This window comes from Peromyscus leucopus, chromosome 5, assembly GCF_004664715.2.
Source record: "Peromyscus leucopus breed LL Stock chromosome 5, UCI_PerLeu_2.1, whole genome shotgun sequence".
Taxonomy (NCBI): Eukaryota; Metazoa; Chordata; class Mammalia; order Rodentia; family Cricetidae; genus Peromyscus; species Peromyscus leucopus.
Window position 1 is genome coordinate 9390484 of NC_051067.1, and position 6994 is coordinate 9397477.

The 6994-nt window shown below is 53.6% G+C and overlaps 1 protein-coding gene across 1 annotated transcript in view; it reads right to left on the bottom strand.

The window, feature by feature from the left end:
* Cdhr2 (cadherin related family member 2) overlaps positions 1 to 6623 on the bottom strand; it is a 34712-nt gene extending 28089 nt beyond the window's left edge. Inside the window, exon 1 of the mRNA XM_037205714.1 lies at positions 6519 to 6623. The gene's annotated coding sequence lies outside the window, so the exon portion shown is untranslated. The remainder of the gene's footprint in view (positions 1 to 6518) is intronic.
* Between the last annotated feature and the right edge of the window lie 371 nt (positions 6624 to 6994).

Here is a 6994-nt window from a genome sequence, read left to right on the forward strand (position 1 = left end):
ATCCACACCCAGTCCTGACTAGCTGCACTCTGCTTTCCTTCCCATGAAAACTCAAGAAAGGCCCTAACTTGCCTGCCTTCCCTCCCTCCCTCCCTCCCTCCCTCTGCTTTCTGGCCTGTCTGGGCTTCCTTATGTGGTACTAGGGCAGGCTCCTTCCTCTTGGAACAGTGAGTGACCACATTTGCTTTCAATGTTTAGTGTCTGTGTCATAACTCAGTCACCTCTTTACTGAGCCATCAACATCCTATGCTGCATACTTTTATGTCAACTTGACACAGGCTGAAGTCATCTGAGGAGAGAACCTCAAGTGAGAAAATGCTTCCTAAGATTGGACTGTAGGGCATTTTCTTAATTAGTGATTGATAGGGGAGGGCCCAGCCCATGGCGGGTGGTGCCATCCCTGAGCTGGTGGTCCTGTTTCTATAGGAAAACGGGCTGAGCAAGCCATGATAAGCAAGTCAGTAAGCTGCACTCTTCCAGGGCCTCCTGCCATTGAGTTCCTGTCCTGACTTCCTTCAGTGATGAACAATGATTTGGAAGCATAAGCCAGATGAAATCTTTCCTCCTCCAAAACTTAATTTTGGTCATGGCGTCTCATCACAGCAACAGTAACCCTGACTAGGACACACCCCATGAGAACAATGAGGACATCAGAAAGAGCCATCATCATCAGAACATGGCACCAGAGATGCCTTCTGCCAAGGCTGCAAGACTGGCAGACTCCCCTTCTTGCCTTTTGAGCCAGGAATGAACAGCTGTGCTGGAAGGCAGCCTGAGCCACCTTTGAATGGACTGTCACAGAGGGGAGCAAGCCGCCAGTGGCATCCTGTGGGCACAGAGAGGGACTGGCCACTCAGAGCTCCTGTTTGACAGTCAGTACTCAGTGGACAGAGGAAACCACACCGACACAAAGCCTGTGCCTGGGATACATACCCACGCAGAGCCCTGCCCAGTCACAAGCTTTCTAAGCAGGATGGTGGGGGTCGGGGTTTTGTTGTTATTTGTTTGTTTGTTTTGATAGGCTCTGTTTCTGCAGCTCTGACTAGCTTGGAACTCGCTTTGTAGACCAGACTAGCCTTGAACTCAGACCTACCTGCCTTTGCCTCCAAAGTGCTGGGATTGAAGGTTGTTTTTTTTGGTTTGTTTTTGTTTTTGTTTTTTTGTGGTATGGGGCTTTTTTGTGTTTGTTTTGGGTTTTGTTGTTGTTTTTGAGACAGGATCTCTATGCAGCTCTGACTCTACTGGAACTCTCTATGTAGACCAGGATCACTTTGTAGTGTGGCCTCCAGGAAACAAGTGTCACTCACAACCCAAGGCCACCAACTAGGGTTACCTAGATTCAGCCGTGGTCACAGAGGCAGGGAAGTGAGCAAGCACAATAAAACTGAGTTCCTGTCCCCCACAGACTCCACAGCCACACCCAGAACTGCACATTCAAGCCAACAAGAGTGTGGAAAGACCAACTCTGAAGACCCATAAAATGCAAGAGACCCAGGAAAAATTGTAATAATTGGTAACCCCAGAGTGATACAAGAGGCTCTATGAAGACCAACATCCAAGAACAGAAATGTCTCAAAATGTGGGGCTTGCTACTGGCATTTAGTATGTAGAGACTCTACCATAAAGGCCTGCTTCCACCGAGAATTACCCAGTCCCCATTCAATAGTGCTGGGACCATGAGCCCCTGAGGCTGCCAAGCTGTGAGAAAGATGTCCACTCCGTCCCACTACTACAGCCTTGCACAAAATCCTAGCTGAAGACCCAAATACCATGAGCAGAGTTTAGCAATTCTTGCTACACCTAATCTAAATTCCTACAGAATCATAAATATTAATAATAATAGACTGTTTGTTTAAGCCACTGTGCTCTGGAATATTTTATTATACAGCAGTGAGTGGCCAGAACATTATTTCTGCAAAACGCTGAAAAAAAATTATTTCCAACCTAGAATTCTATCTATACCCACTAAAATCATTGGTCACACAGTCTTAGACTCGGCCCAGATTTTTACCTCTCAGGAATCAAGTGTAGGAGTCAGCCAGAGTCAGGAAACAGGGTGCCAGCCCCGAAGTGGGGAGGTAGCTGATCACCAGTAGACCCTGAAGACTAGGGGCTCCCACATCCTGCAGGAGGTTTGCGTCTCTGGCAGAGTGAGGGGATGGACTTGTGAACTATGCAGAAAACCAAGCAAACAAGGCCAGTGAAGGCGGGAGGGGGGGTCAGTCCTGGTGGGCGACTCAGACAAGGCCAGTGAAGGTGGGAGTGGGGGTCAGTCCTGGTGGGTGACTCGCTGCTCTTCATGAGCCTGTGTTCTGCTCCGCTCTGCCCTGGGGATAGTGCGGTGCCAGCCCACGTTCTGTAGCTCTCAGGTGCTCCACAGATTTGAGTCTCTTCCTTTTGTGCAGGAGCTTGCACCTTCACCTTGCCTTTGCACTCTCACTGAAGTCACTATGGAGCCCCCCACCCCCCACCCCCCCACCCCCCCATCCACCCCCCCCCACCCCCGTGTTCTGAGATTGAAATGCAGAGGGCAGGACACAGCAGCCAGGGCAGGCAGGGGCAAGGCTTGTTACAAATGGAGGCAGGGTCTGTGTTTGGGGCAATGGTGCAGGGTGGAGATGGCTGTGAGCGGATGAGAGTGGGGTGTAGGTGGAACTGATGGAGGTGATGATGGAGGTGATGGGGTGATCGTGGGGGTGGGGACGGTGGCAGGTGGATGAGAAGTTGGGGGCAGCAGAGTGCTGATGTGCCATGTGAAGAAGGTCCTGGGCTGTCTTGCTGGCTGGGCACATGGAGACCTGACATCTCCACAGGGTTATAGCCTTGAGCCTAACTCCTTTGTCCTCTCTTCAATCCTTTTCCTTCTATTGGAAGTAAAGAAACAAGCACAGGCTGATCAGTCACTGATGTGTGTACAACTTATCCCTGTCACAAAGTTCATCCGGGCCAGTCTCCCAAGGAGGAAGTTTCTCCGCCCAGCTCATCATGGGAAAGGGAGCAGGCAATGAAGGGCAGTGCTGGGCTGGCCCCTTGGCTTAGAAGGAACCCACCACAGTCATTGACAGGACCCTAATCTAGTGGGGTATAGTGGTGCCTGTAACCCCAGCTAGTTGGAGGGTGAAGCAGGAGGGTTAAGTCCAAAGCTAGCCTAGAAACCTGGGAAGGCTGTACCTCAAAATAAAATTTAAAAGCATTGGGCTGCCATGCTCAGGGCCCTGCTGAGCATGGAACCCACCTTTGTTCTCCCTTTTCAGGGCTTCGCTTCTCCTCTCTTCCTCCTCCTCTTCCTTCTCTTTTCTCCTTCCTGCTCCTCCCTCTCCCTCTCTCTCTTTCTGATGTGCCATGTTTCCCCCAGGCTCCACAGCACCACCAGAGAGGTGAGGCTGAGGAAAAAGGAACCGAACTGGGACCTTCATCCTCCAAGGCCACCAAGACCTCCATCACAGCCCCCTTCCTGCTCACCATCCAGGCAAGCTCTGCCCACTTTCCCTCCTGTTCGCATAGTGAAACTCAGATGATGGTGATCCACATCTGCCCGCTCACGGGCCATCTCCCCTGACTCGTCACTATCTCCTGGGAGGGAGAGATGGCTTAGCTGATCCTCTTTGCCTCTTGGGAACCTTAACCCTCTGGGGAACCGGCTCTCCTGCCCAGCACCCCACAGCAGTGGCAGGGGCCGTGCCCAGGGCTCCTTTTGGTCCTCTTCCCAGACTGCATGAGCTGACCCCGGGTCTCACTCTCTTGGGGCCTTTATCACTGTGACTTTTCACAAACATACTCATTGATCATAATGAGGCCAAAGTTCTGCAGTCCGCACTGCCATCTCCTGGATTCTGTCACTTAAGAAAAATGGGTTGTGCGACAGGAAAGCATCAGGGGACCTTGTCACCTGGATGGGCACAGCCACTCCCAACACCATGCCTGTCCAAAGCTCATCACGGGCTGTAGGACACACTTCCCACCCTTGGCAAGCCAAGTCCTTAGGGGACCTGGGTCTCTTCCACAAGTGGCGCTTTGCTCCCTGTGGCGTCCTGTCCGCGGCCCACACCCTGAAGTCTCGCCCTGCATTTGCATGGGTCTCCTCGGCCCCAAAGGCCCTCTGTGTCCCTTGCCATTGAGCAAATCCTGTCTACGCTACAGGCTCAGGACACAAATGGAGCCTCTGAGCCCTAGCCAGGGGACATTTGTTCCAGGACATAAGGGAGAAGAAAGTGAGGGGAGGTGCCCAAGGACACGGGCTAGGGAAACTCACCCCTTTTCTCCTATGGAGAACCTCAAGTCAAAGTTGGGTGTGAAGTGAGACCCCACTGATGTCAGCCACCGACCACTGTGCACCTGATTCAGTTTGCTTCTCTAGGAGATGGGAGGCTGGGCCTGGAGCACAGCCAGTATCCCATTAGTCAGGAGGCAGGGGGTCTCCAGTTCTATGCTAGCCTGAGCTATAAAGAAAGAGCCTGGAAAACAGAGAAGCAGGGAGGGAGGGAGAAGACGATGGGGATGACGGAGGTGGGGAGGGGAAGAAAGAGAGCAGAGGTGGGGAGGGGAAGAAAGAACAGAGGTGGGGAGAGGAAGAAAGAGAACAGAGGTGGGGAGGGGAAGAAAGAGAGCAGAGGTGGGGAGGGGAAGAAAGAGAGCAGAGGTGGGGAGGGGAAGAAAGAGAAATCTAGACCCCGGAAATCCCAGGTCCTCGCTCCCAAGCTCCCATCCCATTCATTTGGGGCTGAACAGGAAGTTCTCTACCACAGCAGGGGAGCTGTGAGGGACAAGTTAACTGAAAGCGATTTCAGAGTATTTAGTGGAGAAGAGTTTGCTCACTCCCGACACAAAGACGTGAGACCTGTCTGGGTGAGACAGAGGCCAATACTCTGATCTAATCATAAATGAATATGAATGCAGAGATGCTATGCTGTTCTTTACCAATATGTTCAATTACTTTGTGTCCGTTAAAAATAAAAATATACATCTACTCATGCTGTAAAGTGTCTGAGGAAAGGTCAGGAGCATCAGGGACTCCCAGTCATTCTACGAACCCCCATACCCAGGCCATCCTCTGCTGGGCCTGACCCAGCAAGGTCTCTTTCCCCTCAGCTCAGAGGATGCTTTGGCCACACCTCACAAGACTCCAGGAAACTGAACACCTCTAGAATTTGATCCACTAGGAGTGAGGACCCCATACCTACCCAGGACTTCTGGGAGGACCCCAGGGGAAGGGACCTCTTCCTCTGCTAAAGGCCCGGCCATGGCCCCCCACCCCACAGCCACCCACTCATCCTCATCCCCACCGCAGCTCCCTAAGTCCTTTCTTTCACTTCTGCTTTCTTTTACTCCTTCCCACAGCTGCTCCCCAGGAAGTGGCTGTTGTACAGTTATTTTTCATCACCCTAAAAAAACGGCAGTGCAGAGGGACGGCCAAGAACAAGGGGGAGAGGGTGAAATACCAGCTACAAACAAGACTGGACCCAGGTGCCCCTCTGCTGAGCCCACCAGGGCTGCTCCTGATCCCACCAGCCCAGCTAAGTGGTCCAGATACAAAGACAGGGACCCAGGGACATTTTAGCTTCCTTCCCCAGGGATGCCTGGCTTCCTGTAACCAGAGGCAATGCCTCCCCACCACCCCAGCCAACTGCTTCTGGGAGACAGGTATGGATCAGGCCCCGGGTCTGGATTCCAGCATTTCACATACTGGCTGTCCAGCACCAGGCAAGCCTCGCTCTCCCTCAGCTTCGTTCCCCTGCTGAGGAACAAGGTGGGGGTCAGGCTATGGCCTGTGCTGACCAGGAGAACATCAGTGTTCTCTAAAATCAAGCCAACAGGCAAGTGAGTCCTGTCTGAACAAGGGCTGGCCTGCCAGAGCCTTCACCCTGTGACCAGGACAAGGACTGAGCTAGGGTTGGGGTTAGCATGGTTAGTACTCCCTGAGGTGACCCAGCACTTGATGTCTGAGTCTGTGACAGACAGCCTCCATACCCCTGCCCTATCTGCTTTATGAGCCCTCCAGGGGCTACTGGTAACACCACGCCCACTCTACAGATCCAGAAACTGAGGCCCAAAGGCAGTCAGCAGCCCACTCAAAGTATGAATGGAACTGAAAGAAGATCTGAGGCCAGCAGAGTGGAGCCAGCCTTTCCCCCTCAGGCCCAGGGCCAGACTCAGCAATCTTCCTCACCTCTTTCTGGATAGCAAATGAGGTGGTTAATTCACTTCCTAGAGGGTCCTCCCCCTCAGTCTTGAAGGATCCCTTCGGCTGCTCTAAATACCCCCAGGGTCTTGGGAAGGCAGAACCGGGGCTGCCTCAGCCTGGAGAGGAGGTCTTAGCCCTACACTCTAGAAGAAACAGGCTTCACAGGTGGCTTCACCAATTCAAGCCTAGTTCTGCCCAACCCAGTAAAGTGGCTAGTGCCACAGCTAGCTTCTGGCCCCTGGTCCGTCCTTCCCCCCACTCCCCGCGCCCCGCAAGGTGTCAGCGAATGAGTCTGAAAGACCCAAAGTTTGCCTCAATCCCAAGGACCCCAGCTTACCCCCGGCTAAGAGCCCCGAGGCAGCTGAGCTGGATGTGCCCCGGAAGGGGCAAGGAGGCAGTGATGTGCACCAGGCACAGGTGGGCACCGTCTGGAGCCAGCAGCGCGCAGACTTTGGCACCATCTCCACCTCCCCTGAGCAATCATTAACCCTGCAGAGACCACACCTCCTCCCTCCGAAGGCACCGGCTGCAGCTGGAGCAGGCAAGGCCCCAGGGCTGCAGTACTGCAGGGACAGGCAGACGCCCAGCCCAGGGACCCGCTGCAGGCCGGAGATGGTGCCAGTCAGAGGGCACATCAGGGCCTCCTGTCCTCTCCTGGCTGCTCTTCGGTGGCGGGGACCTGTGGAGAAGCGGGGTAGGGAGAACAGGTGAGATGAAGGAACTTGTCAACTGTCAAGCACTGAGCCTCCAGCCCAACCCCTGAGGCTGGCATGAAGGGGACACCCTGCGGCTGGAACAAGGCCCTCCCAGTCA